The following is a 21,730-nucleotide window of genomic DNA, read 5'->3' as shown; positions in this document are numbered from 1 at the left end:
AACAAAACTTACACCCACACCCCCGGTGAGCCAGGGGCCTCCTCACACCCCCTGTGGTCAACGGTGGGACAGTGGCCAGGGGGGCCGGGGGGGACCCTTTATACATGGTGGTCTAACTGACCACTGAGGGCGGTCAGTGGTCCGCGCCTCCCACCCACCCGCCTGCCAGGCTGGCTCGGGTGATCGCCCTTGTGTACGTGATCACGTCCTCTTCTCTTTGCGACCCGGACAATGGACGTGTTTTCGGCTCCTTTCGACTGTCCGTGTCGAACTGTAGCTTCCGAACAGGTGGCATAATGGAGACATTTTGAGGAGACAGCGCGACACGGTGACATCTTGTGGCGTTTGAGGTGTCACGGGTTGGTACTTTGTGCTTGGCTGGTGGGTCTCTCATACCAGAGGGTCGCCCCCAAAGCTCTTGTCTTTTGTCCACGTCTGGCACGGGATGAACCAAGTCATTCCCATTGCTTTCGTTCAAGTGATTTACATCGCTTCGAGGCGACTGGTAATTTTACTCATGAGAACTTATACGAGAGTGATGTTCGAACATTGGTGTGAGAGGTCCTTCTTAAGGGCTAACCTCTCTCTCTCGTTCACTTCGAGCGTGGACGAACCATTTCAGATGTTCCGTTCAAATGCTTTCAACTGCTTCGAAGCTACTGGTAATTTTATTTATGAGAACTTACAATCTACAAGAGTGATCATTGAACATTGGTGTGAGAGGCCCTTCTTAAGGGCTAACCTCTGTCTCTCGTTCAGTTCGAGCGTGGCCGAACCATTTCAGATGTTCCGTTCAAATGCTTTCAACTGCTTCGAGGCTACTGGTAATTTTATTTATGAGAACTTACAATCTACAAGAGTGATCTTTGAACATTGGTGTGAGGGGTCCTTCTTAAGGGCTAACCCCTGTCTCTCGTTCACTTCGAGCGTGGCCGAACCATTTCAGGTGTTCCGTTCATATGATTCATACTGCTTCGAAGCGATCATTTTGCGAACTTGCACTGCCTGAAATTAATATTCAGCCCTCGGGGCCAAGACAAGCAGTGTCTGAGGCTAATTCGCGTGTAGTTGAATCTATCTCGTATCCTCAGCTCACCGAGTATTGACACAGGATGGGTCAGGTGTGTGTGTGTGTGTGTGCAGACATACACCTCTTGTGGGAGTTGAAGAACTGAACTTCACAATCCCAGTCCCGCAGGCCGAACAAAACTTGTTGACCAGTAATTCCCTACGTAATAGATGGAACACACACACACAGACACACACACACACACACAACACACACACACACACACACACACACACATACGGACACGCCTGGAGTTGGACTCGCATGTGTTCAAATCCTAAGCGTGTCAGTCGGCTCACAGGTAATCCCATGTATCCCTTCTATCTTTATGAGGGTTCTGCAGCACCCAGGAAGCTGGTCACGTCCACCGGACGGGACCACAGGCCATAGATATGGCAACTGGGGGCATGACATTTACTAGCGTAAATGAAGATAAGGATAAGTGATTAGGAATATTGGGAGAAGAATCATTTACAAGTGGACGTGGGTGATTGGGGGTCGGGGATTAACAAACACTGATTGGATTATTCGTCGAGTCAACAGGCATGAAAACGAGAGGCTGTTCCATCTCAACTTGCTAACAAGTGGAAGCAAGCGTTAAATCCTTGTGGCTGGTTTGGGGCGAGAGAGGAAATGACATAAGTGTGAAGGAATTAGTGGCAGTGGGCATGCTTGGGTATGTGGCCCGTGTGCAGAGCCACAAGGAGATCTTGAGTGATAATAAGCGAAGAGTGAGAGTTGATGGCATCACAGGAGTCGGAGGTGCTTCGGGAAGGAGTGCTCACATGTGCTAGTGAAGTGCGTGTGGCAGGTGGGAGGTGGGAAGTGGGAAAGTATGAGAAAGGGGTAGCGAGTTGTGGTATGAGGAAATTAGATTGCCACTGAGGGAGAAAATGGAGTTTTATGAACGACCCTTGCAGAGAAGGAATGCATGTGATTGAAGGGAGTACATGAGAAAGCAGCCAGAATATGTAACTCAGATTACATATAGTGCAGGTGCAGGAGAGAGAGAGAGAGAGAGAGAGAGAGAGAGAGAGAGAGAGAGAGAGAGAGAGAGAGAGAGATAGAGAGAGCTGTGTGGTTGGACAGTAGTTTAGAAAACGCGTGGAGGGTCAACATGAATACTCTGTACTGTACGTTGTAATATCTGAATTCTTAGCTGAGTTGGTATTTGAATTTTGTAATATCTGTGGTCTTAGCTGTTCTTTAGATATTGTAATATCTGTAGCCCTAGATAGATAGAGATAGATAGATTGATTGATAGATAGATAGACAGATAGATGAATGTGTGTGTTTAACTGTGAAATTTTGTTTACATCCATCTTATCCCAAACGTTTATAAAAAGAAATCCGAAATCCATCAATTTTGAACCATAAAATCTTCGCTAACCGATTTGCCTCACTTCGAGAACCTCAGCTCAGCAGTAGAGCAGCAACAGCAGCAGCAGTAGTGGTCAGCTGCTGCTGTTGCTGACGTCAGGGGGTGGGTGGGTGTCCGGCTCTTGACGCGGTCCCTGTCTATTTATCAGACGGGGTGGCGGACCTGCTGCCAGTGTTTGTGGTTCCCTACCGAGCACCCGCCACACCCCGGGCGGTCGACCGCCACTGGTCGGCCTGGCTGGGTGGCTGAGTGGATAAGGTTGGTAGTGGTATGAGTGGGCGGGATGATGTAGGCAAGGTGGGAGGGTGGGTCGTGAGAGTGGCTGGGTGGGTGGTTGGGTCGTGAGGTATGCTTTCGTGAGATAGGTTGGTTGGGTGGTTGGGTGGGTGGGTTGTAAGAGAGGCAGGTTGGGTGTGTGGGTCGTGAAGTAGGCTAGGCGGATTGTGAGATAGGCTGGATGTATGGGTGGGTCTTGAGGTAGGCTGGATGGGTGGGTGTATCGTGAGATATGCTGGATGGGTGTGTGGGTCGTGAGATAGGTCGGATGGGTGTCTGGGTCGTGAGATAGGTTGGGTGGGTGTGTGGGTGGTGAGATAGGTTGGGTGGGTGTGTGGTGTAGAGGAAGGGAACCAAGTCTAAGCCTTGAGCGGTGGCGTCAGCGGAGGGCCTCAGGTCAGGATCGTGTGGTGGCGTGTGTGGGAACCCAGGCGTTCTGGTGGTGTGTGGAGCAACGACGTCCACTTTGATCCGGGGGCAGAAGAGAGCTGAAGAAGAAGATGTGGAAGAGGAAGGAGAGAAGAAGAAGAGGAAGGAGAGAAGAATAAGAATAAGAAGAAGAAGAAGAAGAAGAAGAAGAAGAAGAAGAAGAAGAAGAAGAGAATGTAGAATAGAAAGAGGAGAAGGAGCAAGAGGAGGAGGTAGAAGAAGAAGAGTTGGTGAAGAGGAAGAATCGATATATCGGAAGCTGCTAACGTAACTGTACGGCAAAAGAGTCACTGAAGATATAAAAAATTACCAGAAACAATCTGAATTTCTGATGAAATTACCGTAAGTCTGTAATAATCCTGAAGTTTTCTTCGAGGTTCAGATCACGACATTGGTGGTGGAGTTGTCGAAGTGCAGAGGTGCTCGAGGGAAGACAGTACAGCGTGGTGGGGAATCGCGAACATCAGATGTCTAAAATCACACCATTGAGGACTTCGCCTCCCCTTCGCCGTAATTGGAACTCGTCCACAAGGCCATAGCCAGAGGCAAGCAAGACTCAGGGTCGAAAACCCCACAAAAGTAAATCTGTCTCCTTTGCAGAACCCCGGGGAATAAGCTTGAGAACAAGCGTACAAGAAGCTTATAACTCATCTAAGCTTTGGACACTTTAAAACTAGAAGCTTCAACTTATGAGCTTTTGGGTTCTTTAAAGCTGTCTCATAGCTTCTCGCCTCAGATGTGCCTTAACATCCTACATACCGAAGTGCCATTTCCAGCGTTTTCCAAGGTGTACAGACATTCCGTAATGGCTAAGTGGCTTAACGTTCTCATCCCCCGACGTGTATATGACTGCGTGTACTGGAAGTTGAGTGGCGAGGCGATGCCCTGGCATGGTCACAGCTCCATCCTTTGGCTGGACTGCCCCCTGGAAGCTTACCAACTACTGCTGGCGAGAAATGGTACGTCGCAGGGCTCCTCGTCCATGAAGCACCGGACGACCACAGCCTCCGCCGGCAGGACTTACGTCATGTGTGGGAGTCGTCACCACAATGATGCCCAACATGGCTATAGAAATCCTCGTGGAAGGAATGAGAGATTCATTGTCTCACTTCAGAGGCTCGAAGCTTCGTTCTGTTCAACTCCCCCGGAGGCACTTGACTTTACGGGTTCGATGCTTCAGTTCATTCGACAACTCGAACACCTTCTCAGGTTCTGGACGAAAAGCCTTTCCAGTATTTAGGTCTTCACTTACGCGACCTTCCAGTTAGATACTGTATACCATAACCGTACTAGGAACAGAGAAGGGGGCCACGTGAGGATATTCCCTCTAAAGCTCAGTCCTTTGTTCTTAACTTCATTTCGCTAACACGGGAAATGGCGAATACGTATGATACATACATATATATATATACATATATATATATATATATATATATAAGGCATGTAAGGCATGTGTACGTGTAGGAAGAGAGGAAAGTGATTGGTTCTCAGTGAATGTAGGTTTGCGGCAGGGGTGTGTGATGTCTCCATGGTTGTTTAATTTGTTTATGGATGGGGTTGTAAAGGAGGTAAATGCAAGAGTCCTGGAAAGAGGGGCAAGTATGAAGTCTGTTGGGGATGAGAGAGCTTGGGAAGTGAGTCAATTGTTGTTCGCTGATGATACAGCGCTGGTGGCTGATTCATGTGAGAAACTGCAGAAGCTGGTGACTGAGTTTGGTAAAGTGTGTGGAAGAAGAAAGTTGAGAGTAAATGTGAATAAGAGCAAGGTTATTAGGTACAGTAGGGGTGAGGGTCAAGTCAATTGGGAGGTGAGTTTGAATGGAGAAAAACTGGAGGAAGTGAAGTGTTTTAGATATCTGGGAGTGGATCTGTCAGCGGATGGAACCATGGAAGCGGAAGTGGATCATAGGGTGGGGGAGGGGGCGAAAATCTTGGGAGCCTTGAAAAATGTGTGGAAGTCGAGAACATTATCTCGGAAAGCAAAAATGGGTATGTTTGAGGGAATAGTGGTTCCAACAATGCTGTATGGTTGCGAGGCGTGGGCTATGGATAGAGATGTGCGCAGGAGGATGGATGTGCTGGAAATGAGATGTTTGAGGACAATGTGTGGTGTGAGGTGGTTTGATCGAGTAAGTAACGTAAGGGTAAGAGAGATGTGTGGAAATAAAAAGAGCGTGGTCGAGAGAGCAGAAGAGGGGTTTTGAAATGGTTTGGGCACATGGAGAGAATGAGTGAGGAGAGATTGACCAAGAGGATATATGTGTCGGAGGTGGAGGGAACGAGGAGAAGAGGGAGACCAAATTGGAGGTGGAAAGATGGAGTGAAAAAGATTTTGTGTGATCGGGGCCTGAACATGCAGGAGGGTGAACGGAGGGCAAGGAAATAGAGTGAATTGGAGTCATGTGGTATACAGGGGTTGACGTGCTGTCAGTGGATTGAAGCAAGGCATGTGAAGCGTCTGGGGTAAACCATGGAAAGCTGTGTAGGTATGTATATTTGCGTGTCTGGACGTGTGTATGTACATGTGTATGGGGGGGGGGGGTTGGGCCATTTCTTTCGTCTGTTTCCTTGCGCTACCTCGCAAACGCGGGAGACAGCGACAAAGTATAAAAAAAAAAAAAAAAAAAAAAAAAAATATATATATATATATATATATATATATATATATACACACACACGAATACTGTGCATATGAGAGCGCACTTCCATATAACATACAACCTTCCAACAGCCAGGATCGAACCCGGGACCTTTGTGCTTGCGTGGATATAGTGCAATGAGCACGAACTCTCACAGAGCACAGGATTCTGACCTCTACCGCTCCATAACCTGGTCGTTAGCATCCCCACCTCCCACGCAAAGGGGAGCGGTTCGAATCCTACCGTCAGGATTCGAATGTGATATACCAGTGCCCTCACGGGCGGGTCCATACTCAGGTCAGCACAAGGCTCGGAGCGAATATGCCTCCCTCACCCTGTGCTGAGACGCAAGTTCGAGGAGGAGATCAAGTGGACTTCGGAGGTTTGACCTGTGGGCGAAGGACCGCGTGCATAGCCAGAACATAGGTGGTCTTAAAGACCCAAAGATTGTGATTAAGATCTTTCGGGTTGTTGGTTGTAGTGACGTGAGGTTGTAATGACCCTGGCGGTTGTTAGACTTCAGGGCCAAACTATACCAAAAACTTAACCAACGGCCGAGCGCTCCCGCCATAGCTAACCTCCATTTTCTTTCGTACCAAATCGCCGTCCCCCGCATCAGCGACGTAGCGCCAGGAACGTACGAAGAAGAGGCCTCACTCGCTCAAGCTATGTAAGAAACAGTACCTCCAGTGCCCCACTGGCAGACACGATACATGGATCGCATATAATGATAAGCAACATGAAAGAATTCTGTGTTCTAAATGTATAAGCTGTGTGTGTGTGTGTGTGTGTGTGTGTGTGTGTGAGTGTGTTTGAGTGTAATGACGAGGGTATTTCTTATCTCTAGATGCTGGGGTTGGAAGCAGTTTAAGTTTCCGAGAAAGACGCGATGCTCAGAGATGGACGCATCCATTTGTGCTGGACACGGAACGCGGGGCACCATCCTCTCCAACAGCGATTAACGTAAGTATTAAGTTGTCACCCAAGTGTAGGCGGTGGAGACCGTGGGTAGAAGTAGAAGTAGATGGTTCGCCAATATCATTCTTCGAATCATGTTATCTACGACGCAGCAGCTGGGAGGTGAGTGGATTTCGCAACTTTGTCCTGTGGGTTGCCTCTCAATACGTTGAATTTGGGTGACATTTTGCTCAAAGTGTCAATACAATCCCTCCGCTGGATCAGAAGTCATGAGTCGGATATCAAAATTAGGATAGATAGCCTCGGCTATGAAATTTGTGACCTCCAGCCGTGACTTGGTGATGAGTCACGACGCATCGTCTCTTGTTGGGTATTGATCGAAGGGTAAACTTTCAGACCAGTTCTCCTCTGGGTCAAACGTTATGGTGTGGAGGCGAAAAACGCTCAGGGAGGGTCGGTTGGTCAAATTGTGACACAAAACGTTTTGATGATGGTTATAACAACGGTATACGTTCTTCCGCCGTTCCCCTTGTTGGTCGGCAAATATAAGGTGCGGATAAGTGAGTAAAGCACATATGGGCAATGGTTGATCACTATTGGACGCCTCCTCTTCAAGCGAGGCCATACGTGTTAGATAATGATATTCCAACAAGGTCGCGCTAACAAACTAAGAATCTGTAAGATTACTGAAGCAAAACTGGACACTCGACGTATTTCCATCTCACAAAAACTTCATCTATTCGGAACAAACGACGCACATTCACTTTACACAAACACACCGGAGGAACAAACGACCCACAATCACCTCACACAAACACACCGGACGGGATCATGCGCTACAACTCATCGACTTATCAGACGCGAGATCTTCAGACGCCTGGCGGAGTTTCCACAGTACCTGTATCCTCCCCTTCACCCCTCCGCTCCTCACACACTCCTACTTTACGTCCACTTCTCTCCCCATATATTCTGCTCGCTTCTCTTCCTGAAACATTGGTCATGACGCTTACTAGATGGAAGAGAGAGAGAGACGTCGACATCCCCTAGGAAGGCCTCCTACAGACGTTCTTCTTTGATAAGGTTCCTGTAGCCTCGAGGTTCCGCTCCGCGCGGGAGCGTGTAAAGCTGAACTCCTTTGGCACAGCCTCGTCGAAGATGACTCCTTGCTTGGCGTGGTACCACTTGCATACGAACCCGGGAACACCTATACATATATACATATACTGTAAGGCTCAGTCCTATGCGTGGCTCGCTCTATGGCCATGTCTACAACATACATACACGTCGACTTTGGCACCATAGTCGTCTTTCATTTATATATTCTCTGTAAAGTTTCCGTATCCAAAAGAAAGGGCCTGAATTCCTCTTGTGTGTGTGTACTTGCCTATGTTAACCACCATAGACTAGTGTTACCCCTACCTCTACAAGAACCAGAGCCAGAGGAACCCAAGCTAGAAAAAAAAAAGAAAAATAGAAACGTCTCTTATCGGGAGTTTATAATTGGATATGCAAAAGAAAAAAAGAAGCTGGATGCACCAGCTGTTGGCCAGCCTCACCTCGCACGCCACCAAGCGAGAGAGTTACTTTCTGATACATGGCATTTATCACAAATTTAATTACCCACTTGTTCGGTGGTAATTGAAATAAAACGCAAGCCTTTGTCGTGCGATTGGCCGGCAAGAATGGTCGCTGACGGAGGTGGAGAAGGAGGAGGAGGAGGAGCAGGATGGGTGAGTGGGTGGGTGGTGGGAGGTTAGTCCCGTCCAAGCGAAGGAGTTTTCGTTTTATAGTTAATAACTAAACGTAAATGGCCCTTTTTTTTTTGCCTGGCTGAGGTCACCAGCAGGAGAGAGAGAGAGAGAGAGAGAGAGAGAGAGAGAGAGAGAGAGAGAGAGAGAGAGAGAGAGAGAGAGAGAGACCCCACAGCTTCTCACGGCGCACGTAGAGAGAACGAGACAGAAGAAGGGTGCCAGCCATCAATCCTGATGAGCTCATTGGCATGCGTGTCAGGACAGCAGCTGCTGCTGTGTGTGAGAGAGAGGGAGGGAGAGGGAGAGGCTATGTAGAGGGACGGGTTCTAGTGGCCCAGCCAAAATAAGTTGCCCGTGTGATAACGAGTTCTGATGCCCCTGTCACACGGGAGGGCCCCAACGCTTCCCTTTTGTGTTGTTCCCCTCTCGATCTTCTTTTTTTTTTCGTGCAAGCTCGAGACTTTGAGTAATAATAATGTGTTCATCACTGCCGTTCGTGCTGTCTGGGTTACATGACCAAATACGAAGATCTTTTGGATAAGTTTCGCGGTTCACATTTTCCTTTGGGTATGGCGTATTAGCGTACTCAACCATTGGTTATATGCCAGGTTGACGGATCAGCACTTCGAAACCAGGAGGCTTCATGGGTCGCAGATATCCCATCAGAGGGACACACAACACTCGCCCTGTGACTTAAGAACGAGAGGGAACTTCGATGAGGTTTCCGGCAGGATAAGCGCTCCTCGGGCGCCCAAGTGCATCACATACACACACACACACACACACACACACACGAGGTGGACCTGCCTTGAGATTTATATAGGACAGTGGAATGGTATTGTATACAGTTATTTGGATAGATGTATATAGTTTACGATGTATCATGGTAATGTATGAGAGTTGTATGGCAACAACAGCACCTAAAAATAAGCGATACGTTTTATGTAGTTTAAGATGTGTTATCATGGTGTTGTATGGCCACAACAACACCTATAATGTATCATCCTGGTGTTGTATGAGAGCTGAATGTTCATAACCCGAGGCCACAACCAGTGTAGTGGGAGTGAACTGAACTACATTATTCCACCGGCTAACAACACAGCACCTCGGCTGAGCAACAGAGCCTATGTAAACTCATCTGTTGCTCGTTTGTTTTCTAACTTTTCTTACATTCACGAAGTTCCTGTGGAACCCCCCACCTTGCAGAAACCCTCCCAGGTTCTGCAGACGTCTTAGACACGTCCTCTGGATGCTAGTAATCAAGCAAGGTGTTCCTGATCGTATTTCCCGCCATCTGTAGGAGGAAGAGATGACACAGACGTGTCCAGGACAAGGGTTCTCTTCCTCCTGGTTTTCCTCTCTTGAGTCTTGAGAGCCAGTAAGAGGAATGTGTGTGTGGGAGAAAGGCATCAAGACACTGTCATACCATTTCACTTTTTTTTTGTACTTTCTCGCCGTTTCCAGCGTCAGCAAGGTAGCGCAAGGAGCAAGACGAAGAAAGGCCACATCCGCTCAAACTCAGTCTCTAGGTGTAATGTGTAATGCACCGAAAGCACAGCTCCCTATCCACATTCAGGCCCCACAGACCTTTCCATGGTTTATCCCAGACTCCTCACGTGACCTGGTTTAGTTCATTTATAGCACGTCGACACCAGTATGCCACAACGTTCTAGTTCACTCTATCCCGTGCACGCCTTTCACCCTCCTTCATGCCCTGGCCCCGGTCACTGAAAATCTTTTTCCCTCCATCCTTCCACCTCCAGCTTGAACCAGAGTGGGATACTATTGTCATATCCTGTAATACAGTCTACAGTCAGTTGCTTACATACTGTATTCATGCTGCCTGGTAGATACATTCTCTCTCTCTCTCTCTCTCTCTCTCTCTCTCTCTCTCTCTCTCTCTCTCTCTCTCTCTCTCTCTCTCTCTCTCTCTCTCTCTCTCTCTCTCTCTCTCTCTCTCTCCCCGTCCACGCAATCTGGCGTAGAATCTCAATAACTTTCTAAGCGATAAAAAAGCTTGAAGAAGGTGAGTGTGCGTCGGCATGCGGGACCCGACCACCTCCTCCCACCCTCCTTTCGCTAGAGGGCGAGAGAGAGAGAGAGAGAGAGAGAGAGAGAGAGTCAGTCAGTCTCCCTCTCTCCCTTCTACTCTCACCAGCGACACTACAGGATGTCCCAGCTACCAATCCCACACGTCCTCACGACCCATAACTTTCATCTGTGGGATTTGACTAATACCCCAGAGAGTTTATGTTTCTTACCACCATTAAACATTTTCTTTTTTTTTTTTTACATGGAATCCTGTGTTTCATTCCTGATAAACATTCACTGATATAGTTCACTTGAACCTAAACATCCACAGATGTATTACGATCTCTCCGGTCTACCTGGCGCCTGTGTTTTCTATTGGCTGGTACCTGGTCGAAGCTAAATCGTGGTGTATGTTAAAATCATCCGCGGGATACATGGAAACGATTCTTCACTGGTCGCGCATGATTCGAACCCAGGCCTTTTTTGAATGAGAGTCAAGCGGGTTCGAATACCGGGCGCCAAGTAGGAAATAATTTCCATCCATTTCCGCAGGACCATATTTCCAAGAGCTCCTCCGGCTTCAAGACAACACTACATCCTGTAGCAAGGAAATGACCGACTCCTTTCGAGGTCTTTATCTAGTCTGTACTGCCATTCATCAACAGACGATGATCCAGCCTCGTCGAAGGTGACTTTTCATTCGTGGCGTAACCACAAGCAGCCGGAGTACGGTAACACCTATTATATATATATATATATATATACATATATATATATATATATATATGTATATATTTTTTTTTTTTTTCATACTATTCGCCATTTCCCGCGTTTGCGAGGTAGCGTTAAGAACAGAGGACTGGGCCTTAGAGGGAAAATCCTCACCTGGCCCCCTTCTCTGTTCCTTCTTTTGGAAAATCAAAAAAAAACGAGAGGGGAGGATTTCCAGCCACCCGCTCCCTCCCCTTTTAGTCGCCTTCTACGACACGCAGGGAATACGTGGGAAGTATTCTTTCTCCCCTATCCCCAGGGATAATGTATATATATATATATATATATATATATATATATATATATATATATATATAGATAGATAGATAGATAGATAGATAGAAAGATAGATATTGGATCTGGTGTCAGTAACTAAAGGACTGTGATTGCTCTCGTGTGTCTACGTCTGGTTTGTTTGTTTGTAAGTCTGTCTGCGTCCGTCGATATCATGATGGTGAGTAGAAACAAAGAAAATACAAAATCCAAGACAGTAGGGTTCTAAAACAGGAGGTGGGGAAGAAATATTACATAGAGTCTTGACATAGACGTTACTGGTCATAGTTGATGGGTCTGGTCTTGTATAGCTCTGTGTGGAAGCATTGGGATCAGTGTGTTGCGTATGGCGCAAAGCAGAGCTTCCAGGACAATCACCGGCTGCTCCAGCCACCACAGATACTCTACCATCATCCCACAGTGAGACAGAGATCCTCCCAATGCAACCTCACTTCCATATGCTCGGCGCTTTGTTCCTCGACCGAACTGAAACTAGGGGACGTGGGATCACTTGTGGCAGGAGGTGACGGTAGCGAAGCTTGGTGTGCGGTTGGGTTTTTTTTTCTCTCCTCTCCTCGAGCTGTCCGACAAGATCTATGTAATGGTTCTGGAGAGAGAGAGAGAGAGAGAGAGAGAGAGAGAGAGAGAGAGAGAGAGAGAGAGAGAGAGAGAGAGAGAGAGTTGGGAGGACCAGACTGTGAATGGCCTTTGATAGATAGTGTAAAGAGGGGCTTCTTCTCCACCTTCTTATACCTCTGTTGTGTGGTGGCTGAGGAGGAAGACCAGACGGGAGGAGGAGGAGGAAGGTGGTGTAGATAAGTCTACACACACACACACACACACACACACACACACACACACACACACACACATACACACTCGGGCCTCCGTGGTGTGGTGGTTACCGTTACGGATCATGAGTTCATACGGGCCCCGGCCTGCACGGGCTCGAATCCCGGGTACGGCAGTCGGCCCAACACCCACCCCGGGTGTTCATCCTCTCCTGTAGGTCTGGTCAGTCAATGAGAACACACAAAGTAACACAGACACGGTACACATACACAGAAGGTTAAGAGACAGGACAACACGAGTGAAAAACTTTCCATGTAACGCACAAATGGTAAAACACACACACACACATACACACACTCACTCACAGCGTCGCCGTCATTGTGAAGACAAAATAGAAATATATACATGCATTATATATATATATATATATATATATATATATATATATATATATATATATATATATATATATATATATATGTAAGCCGTTTTCTGTTGAGTTTCTTTTTGCAGGGGTCACTTGTCACTTGGCGGGACGGGGTCGGCCAGGGAGGGACGTGGGGCAGCGTTTGAACCCGCACGTCTGCTTGAGTTTCGTCCTTTATCTCTTTTCATAAATCTCCCACTCCTCCCCCACCACCAGGGGATTTTGGTCACTACCATCAGCGATTAATTGACCGAGGTGCCTTATTAATCCCTCCGTCTTGTGCTGGTGGATTTTTAGAGATGTCTTTGGACTTGGGTAAGAACGGGAAGGGATGTGATGGGTTCGTGTGCTCGAGAGGAGGGGGGTCGAGGTGAATGCTAGTGGTCCGTGGGTAGGAGGGTTTGGGCCGTGGCTGGGTGGGTTTGGTCTGTGGGTGAGGGTTTAGTTGGTCCGTGGGTGGGAGGGTTCGGTCCCTATTGGGAGGGTTTGGTCTGTGGGTTGGAGGGTTGGTCTGTGGGTAGGAGGGTTGGTCCGTGGGCGGGTGGCTTGGTCCGTGGGTGAGGGTTGGGTTGGTCCGTGGTTGGTAAGGTTTGGTCTTTGGGTGGGAGGGTTGGTCCGTGGGTTGGTGGGAGGGTTGGCCCGTGGTTGGGTGGGGTGGTTTCTGGAATGGACGAAGGAGTGAGTCTCGTGCCACCCCAGGTAGCTAGCTGGCCAGTGGCTCAGCTCCCTGTTAACATGTGTGTCTGAACCCTCGCGAGAACTCCCGTCTCCTGCTGCTGCTGCTGCTGCTACTGTTGATACTGCTGCTGCTGCTGCTGTTACTGCTGCTGCTGCCAGAGTCAGTGAGGCCCGTCAAGCGCTAGGCGGCCACATCTACCGAGCCGAAGAGACTTTTAAACGCCCTCGGCAGGTGTTGAGGGCAGTTCCACAGGCCACATACACGCTGGCGGCCATGCACCAGGCTCCAGCCAGGCTGGGCTGAGCGCTTCCAATGTGTCCTACTTGGGAGGATATGAATTTTGGATGTTGTAGGTGTAAGATCGTACGACGACCATATACCGTTTTATAAAAAGAAAGTTTCCATCTAAACTAAATTACAGATGTTGATGAATTACTACCGCGTCGTTAGCATATGCTTACTCTAATTAATTTGAGTCTAATTACGATCATGATGAGTTTGGTGACGAAAAGCGTTGCAAAGAAAACGACAGGAATCCTTCGTATGATAAAAGACTCGAGACTAAACACACACACACACACACACACACACACACACACACACACACACACACACACACACACACGCATACACACTCACACACACACACACTCGCACACACATATACACACACACACGCATACTCACTCACACACACACACACACACACACACACACACACAAACACACACACACACACACACACACACACACACACACACACACACACACACACAAACACACACACACACACACACACACACAAAGACAACGGAAAATACAACCAGAAACAGGGCGTCAAATGGATCACCCATTTTCCACATTTCTTTGCGAAAAATCTCCCAACAAATTGGTAATTCCACTTGACCCAAGCCACCATGAGCGGCCCTCACGTCTGGCAGTGACCAGGTCTTGGGCTAACTCGACCTGGCATGACCTGTCGACAGCCATTTTCACCTCCTCTCTCTCTCTCTCTCTCTCTCTCTCTCTCTCTCTCTCTCTCTCTCTCTCTCTCTCTCTCTCTCTCTCTCTCTCTCCAATGAGAAAATCCTAAAAATTCTTCGACTGGACCATAAGTGGCCTTGAGATGGCGAGGAATAAGAGCGAATTCTTGAGATAATATACGTATATGTGTATGTGTGTGTGTGTGTGTGTGTGTGTTACCGGACTCCGCCTGCATGAGGTTACACTGCGAGTGATGTGCCACCTTGTTGAGGTTGTGTCATTGGGAGACCTGTCTCGTCAGAGACCTTATCACTTCGAAGGTGTATATGTTGCCCTGCTACTGGTCGTAGAGCACCCTAGATGATTTAGGAGCTCCTGGGAAAAAAAACAAACCTCTCCTTCAAGAAGGAGAATCCTGGAATAAATATGAATACAATATACACAAATGACAAGAGTAAGTTTGACCAGACGTGTCATAAACCATTCCCTCAAATATCCAAAGATCTGAGATGAATATTCCATAATTAGCCTCAACATCCTTGCCAGAATATCGTCTGTCGAGCTGGGGAGAAGAAAAATATTGCTTGTAAAAAAAACCAGCGCATTTTCAAAGTCATTAGCATAATCGTCTCTTGTGCTTTGTGCGTCTAATTTACATTTTAGATCCTAACTGGCCACAGACACAGCTGTTGTCTGCCGCTAATTCCCCCAGTGTGCATACACAGTGGCGCTAAAACGAAGGGGGTGGTGATTAGCAGCCATTGAGTTAGCCTTCTGAGTGTGAAGCTTCACTCACAATACATCATCGTCATAGCCACCATCTCTGGTGCGCGACCCCCGTACATTACCACGACACCGCTTCGAAACATTTTGAACCCTTGTGTTCATACCCCATACACGACACCGCTTCGAAACATTGTGAGCCCTTGTGTTCATACCCCATACACGACACCGCTTCGAAACATTGTGAACCCTTGTGTTCATACCCCATACACGACAACGCTTCGAAACATTGTGAACCCTTGTGTTCACACCCATACACGACACCGCTTCGAGACATTGTGAACCCTTGTGTTCATACTCCATACACGACACCGCTTCCAAACATTGTGAACCCTTGTGTTCATACCCCATACACGACACCGCTTCGAAACATTGTGAACCCTTGTGTTCATACCCCATACACGACAACGCTTCGAAACATTGTGAACCCTTGTGTTCATACCCTATGCACGACACTGCTTCGAAACATTGTGAACCCTTGTGTTCATACTCCATACACGACACCGCTTCGAAACATTGTGAACCCTTGTGTTCACACCCATACACGACACCGCTTCGAGACATTGTGAACCCTTGTGTTCATACCCCATACACGACACCGCTTCCAAACATTGTGAACCCTTGTGTTCATACCCCATACATGACACCGCTTCGAAACATTGTGAACCCTTGTGTTCATAACCCATACACAACAACGCTTCGAAACATTGTGAACCCTTGTGTTCATACCCCATACATGACACCGCTTCGAAACATTGTGAACCCTTGTGTTCACCCAGTACACGACACTGTTTTGAAACATCCTGATCACAGCTCTAGTACTGCTGTGTTGACAGTGGGGGAGCTAGAGAAATAAAGACACCTTGGTGTAAAGAATAAGAAAACGGCCTCTCTCTCTCTCTCTCTCTCTCTCTCTCTCTCTCTCTCTCTCTCTCTCTCTCTCTCTCTCACCCAATCATCCCTCGTACAGGGGGGTGCTTAAGCCTGTGTTCCACGGATGCCGACTGACGACCAAGATAACTAACTGCCCGCCACCCTACGATCCCCTCCCACCCTTCCCTCGCCCATCCCCCTGGGAAGGGAGAGGGGCAATAGGAGGGTATACCACGGAGGGAGCGATGGTCGGGATACCCAGAGGTAAAGGGCCGAGGACGAAACCTTAAACGACGGGAGGTGGACGTGTCGTTCGTGACCCGGAGGTCGTGGCTCTTACGTCCAGTAACCTGGCCCCGTCAGGAGCAGGTCTGGTGGCGATCATCTGAATGGGAGGAACTGTCGTCTGGCCAGCTGTCAAGTGGATGGGACGAGGTGGTTGGTGGCGCTCCGCCATTTGCGGGGCAGGCTGTCATGTGGAGTGTGTAAGAGTTATGTGGAACACCCGTGTGGAGCGCGGCTACCGCGTGGGTGGGAGTGAGTGGAGCAGGCCGTCAAATAAATGGGAGTATATGGTACATCCTTTGTGGAGCAGGCTGCCAATTGGGTGGAGTTAAGGAGAGTAGGCTGCTAAGTACATGGGAGTAAGTGGAAAAAGGTCAAGTGGGTGGAGTTCAGTGGAGCTGGCTGTCAAGTGGATGGGACAAGTTGGTGGGCCAGTTGTGGAACAGGTAGTCAACTGGGTGGAGGTAGGTAGAACACCCATTGTGTAGATAGCTATCAAGTGGGTGGAGATAAGTGGATCACGCTCTCAACTGGGTGGAGGTAGGTAGAACACCCATTGAGTAGATAGCTATCAAGTGGGTGGAGATAAGTGGATCACGCTCTCAACTGGGTGTAGGCTAGTGGATCAGGATACCAAGTGGATGAAGGCAGGTGGAGCAGACTGTCAAGTGGGTGGGAGTGGATGCCTCACTCAGTGTAAGCCAGGCTATACTGTACTGCTGAGGAGTGGAGAGGGAAGATGGAACGAGGGGATGGGAAGATGATGAAACGAGGGGATGGGAAGATGATGAAACGAGGGGATGGGAAGATGATGAAACGAGGGGATGGGAAGATGATGAAACGAGGGGATGGGAAGATGATGGAACAAGAGGATGGGAAGATGATGGAACGAGGGGATGGGAAGAAGATGGAACGAGGGGATGGGAAGATGATGAAACGAGGGGATGGGAAGATGATGAAACGAGGGGATGGGAAGATGATGAAACGAGAGGATGGGAAGATGATGAAACGAGGGGATGGGAAGATGATGAAACGAGGGGATGGGAAGATGATGAAACGAGGGGATGGGAAGATGATGAAACGAGGGGATGGGAAGATGATGAAACGAGGGGATGGGAAGATGATGGAACAAGAGGATGGGAAGATGATGGAACGAGGGGATGGGAAGAAGATGGAACGAGGGGATGGGAAGATGATGAAACGAGGGGATGGGAAGATGATGAAACGAGGGATGGGAAGATGATGAAACGAGGGGATGGGAAGATGATGAAACGAGGGGATGGGAAGATGATGGAACGAGAGGATGGGAAGATGATGGAACGAGGGGATGGGAAGATGATGAACGAGGGGATGGGAAGATGATGGAACGAGAGGATGGGAAGATGATGGAACAAGAGGATGGGAAGATGATGGAACGAGGGGATGGGAAGATGATGGAACGAGGGGATGGGAAGATGATGGAACAAGAGGATGGGAAGATGATGGAACGAGAGGATGGGAAGATGATGAAACGAGGGGATGGGAAGATGATGAAACGAGGGGATGGGAAGATGATGGAACAAGAGGATGGGAAGATGATGGAACGAGAGGATGGGAAGATGATGAAACGAGGGGATGGGAAGATGATGAACGAGAGGATGGGAAGATGATGAACGAGGGGATGGGAAGATGATGGAACAAGAGGATGGGAAGATGATGGAACGAGAGGATGGGAAGATGATGGAACGAGAGGATGGGAAGATGATGGAGCGAGACGATGGGAAGATGATGGAACGAGAGGATGGGAAGATAATGGAACGAGGGATGGGAAGATGATGGAACGAGAGGATGGGAAGATGATGGAGCGAGACGATGGGAAGATGATGGAACGAGAGGATGGGAAGATGATGAAACGAGGGGATGGGAAGATGATGAAACGAGGGGATGGGAAGATGATGGAACAAGAGGATGGGAAGATGATGGAACGAGAGGATGGGAAGATGATGAAACGAGGGGATGGGAAGATGATGAAACGAGGGATGGGAAGATGATGAAACGAGGGGATGGGAAGATGATGGAACAAGAGGATGGGAAGATGATGGAACGAGAGGATGGGAAGATGATGGAACGAGAGGATGGGAAGATGATGGAGCGAGACGATGGGAAGATGATGGAACGAGAGGATGGGAAGATAATGGAACGAGGGATGGGAAGATGATGGAACGAGAGGATGGGAAGATGATGGAGCGAGACGATGGGAAGATGATGGAACGAGAGGATGGGAAGATGATGAAACGAGGGGATGGGAAGATGATGAAACGAGGGATGGGAAGATGATGGAACAAGAGGATGGGAAGATGATGGAACGAGAGGATGGGAAGATGATGAACGAGAGATGGGAAGATGATGGAACGAGAGGATGGGAAGATGATGGAGCGAGACGATGGGAAGATGATGGAACGAGAGGATGGGAAGATGATGGAACGAGAGGATGGGAAGATGATGGAACGAGAGATAGGAAGATGATGGAACGAGAGATGGGAAGATGATGGAACGAGGGATGGGGAGATGATGGAACGAGAGATGGGAAGATGATGGAACGAGAGGATGGGAAGATGATGGAACGAGAGGATGGGAAGATGATGGAACGAGGGATGGGAAGATGATGGAACGAGGGATGGGAAGATGATGAAACGAGAGGATGGGAAGATGATGGAACGAGAGATGGGAACATGATGGAACGAGGGATGGGAAGATGATGGAACGAGAGATGGGAAGATGATGGAACGAGGGGATGGGAAGATGATGAAACGAGAGGATGGGAAGATGATGGAACGAGAGGATGGGAAGATGATGAAACGAGAGGATGGGAAGATGATGAAACGAGAGGATGGGAAGATGATGGAACGAGAGGATGGGAAGATGATGAAACGAGGGGATGGGAAGATGATGGAACGAGAGGATGGGAAGATGATGGAACGAGAGGATGGGAAGATGATGGAACGAGAGGATGGGAAGATGATGAAACGAGAGGATGGGAAGATGATGGAACGAGAGGATGGGAAGATGATGGAACAAGAGGATGGGAAGATGATGGAACGAGGGGATGGGAAGATGATGGAGCGAGACGATGGGAAGATGATGGAACGAGAGGATGGGAAGATGATGAAACGAGAGGATGGGAAGATGATGGAACGAGAGGATGGGAAGATGATGGAACGAGAGTATGGGAAGATGATGGAACGAGGGATGGGAAGATGATGAAACGAGGGGATGGGAAGATGATGGAACGAGAGGATGGGAAGATGATGGAACGAGAGGATGGGAAGATGATGGAACGAGAGGATGGGAAGATGATGGAACGAGAGGATGGGAAGATGATGGAACGAGAGGATGGGAAGATGATGGAACGAGAGGATGGGAAGATGATGGAGTACTCTAACATGCAACACGCCCCTCAGTTCATACAATGCACAATCTAAGTCAGTCATGGGACTTCATCCATGTGTTTCCGAGCGTCTACAGGTGTTCAGTGGCGTCAGACCCATAACTTCACCTTAGGACCTTGCCTGAGATAGAGGCCCCTTAACCTGGGGCTTAACCTGCCTCATAACTTGCGAGAAAATTCCACCTTCGGCCATAAAAGATAATAAAACATTTTTTTTTTCTTTTTTAAACAATATTTCCATGAATTTTCACTTTAATTCCCGACAAGTGTGATGCTCTCTAAGCGACTCAAGTACCCTGTGTGGACACTCCTTCTCCTTGCTGGACAGTACAAAAGCTGGACAGTTCCTTAGATGGCATTTAAGTGAGCAGTGATGGCTATAATTTTCTTTTCTCTCCATGGTTTACCTTTACTTAAGCACTTATGATATAACGAGACGTTTGAATCTAAAACTTAAAGATGCAAAAACTCTGGTTGGCTATTCGTAATCTCATGTAATTCTACGAAATAACTTTCGTCGGAAAGAATAAGTCATGGCGTCTCATCTAAACAGCTTAGACTTAATACATAGATCTGAGCGGATCTACAGGGGCAAATCTAACGTTTAACGTAATCTTACTTTTGTAGATTTCAGTTCGCATCTTTGTCTCGAGGTTGCCGACAGATGTAGTTCAGCATCGTCTTGAATCTGGATCGTTCTAATACAGTTTGTTCTTTGCATAAGATGGAAAAAGCCTCCAGACGAGGCGAGGCTGAGGCAGTACAGGGCCATGTGTCGACAGTAATACCAGCTCCTCCTCTTCGCTCACCTTAGCGACATTCCTAACCGCTACTCTCCTTGCTAGGGTAGATCGAACTCATGTTCTCGAGGTGTGAGGGCAGCTTGGAGCTCATCTCGCTACCGTGTCCCCAGGTCGTCTCTAATCGCTGTTTATGACTAGATTTGTTGGCTTAATGGGTCATCTACTTCAGTTCGACATCTCATTTCATTTCTTATCACGTATTAGCATATAATGACCCCCAGACCCCTTTCTGAAAGAGTCGTGGTGTTACCCTGTGGTACTTCTTTCCTCCTGCTGGTCCAAAGGTGCGCTTCGTTCTGTAGCAGGGACAGTATGGGCACCTCCGAAGCGAGAAGTTCCTTGACCAGACGAAAGCACGGCCCACTCACGATGTGGCCTCGAGCAGGAGGAGTCAGGTAACTCATTTTCTCTCTGTAGAAATCTAAATTTGTGAAGTTTTCACGCCACCCAGAATTTAGAATCAGATTTTGGTTTGTGTTGGTCACTTCGTCCGTCGACCTACGTATAGAATGTTCCAGGAAGCCGTTTACGTTACCCAGGGGGCCCAGAGAATAGCCACCGTGGTCATCCTAGGAGATGAACTCACGTGGAGCATGATTAGATCATTAATGAACAACACGTGGTAATCACAGAGGTGTGGAAATTAATCAGATAAGACGGGGGATAAGAAGAAAAAAATATGTTCATCTGTGAGGCACTGAAACAGTTGGTATGTGGATCAGTGAGGCGTCGGATCAATGAAACAGGCAATAAACGAGTGAGCAGGACGAGTGATGAATGATAAGATTATAATTGGTGCAAGAGGCACAAGGGGTTTAATGAGCTGTGAGGGAGTTGTCACTAGAATGATAATGAGTTGCGTAACGACTCACCACCAGCCCCCCTAGTGAAGCGGATCAGAGTGGGGTGTCAAGTGATGAGAGAAGCTTCGAACCATCAGGGTGGAGAGGAGGGAGGAAAGGTGTTCGAATCATCCGAGACTTCGAAGAGTATCTCACCCTCTCTCCCTCGGCAAGACACATCCTCAGCAATGGAATAATTCTTCAGCAGCCGAACACCGTGTGACCTCCACTGCATCCATAACCCACAGTTCGGAACAAGTGGTTCGAACACTGGATTCAAAGGGTTCAGGTGTCTTC

General features: G+C 48.1%; 1 protein-coding gene across 1 annotated transcript in view; it reads right to left on the bottom strand.

Moving 5' to 3' along the window:
• The window catches only part of klu (zinc finger protein klumpfuss), a 362,831-nt gene that overhangs the window by 223,339 nt on the left and 117,762 nt on the right, over positions 1-21,730 (bottom strand). The gene's annotated exons all lie outside the window — the stretch shown is intronic.

The sequence above is a fragment of the Panulirus ornatus genome, chromosome 40 (assembly GCF_036320965.1).
Source record: "Panulirus ornatus isolate Po-2019 chromosome 40, ASM3632096v1, whole genome shotgun sequence".
Taxonomy (NCBI): Eukaryota; Metazoa; Arthropoda; class Malacostraca; order Decapoda; family Palinuridae; genus Panulirus; species Panulirus ornatus.
This window is presented reverse-complemented; position numbering and strand designations above follow the sequence as displayed.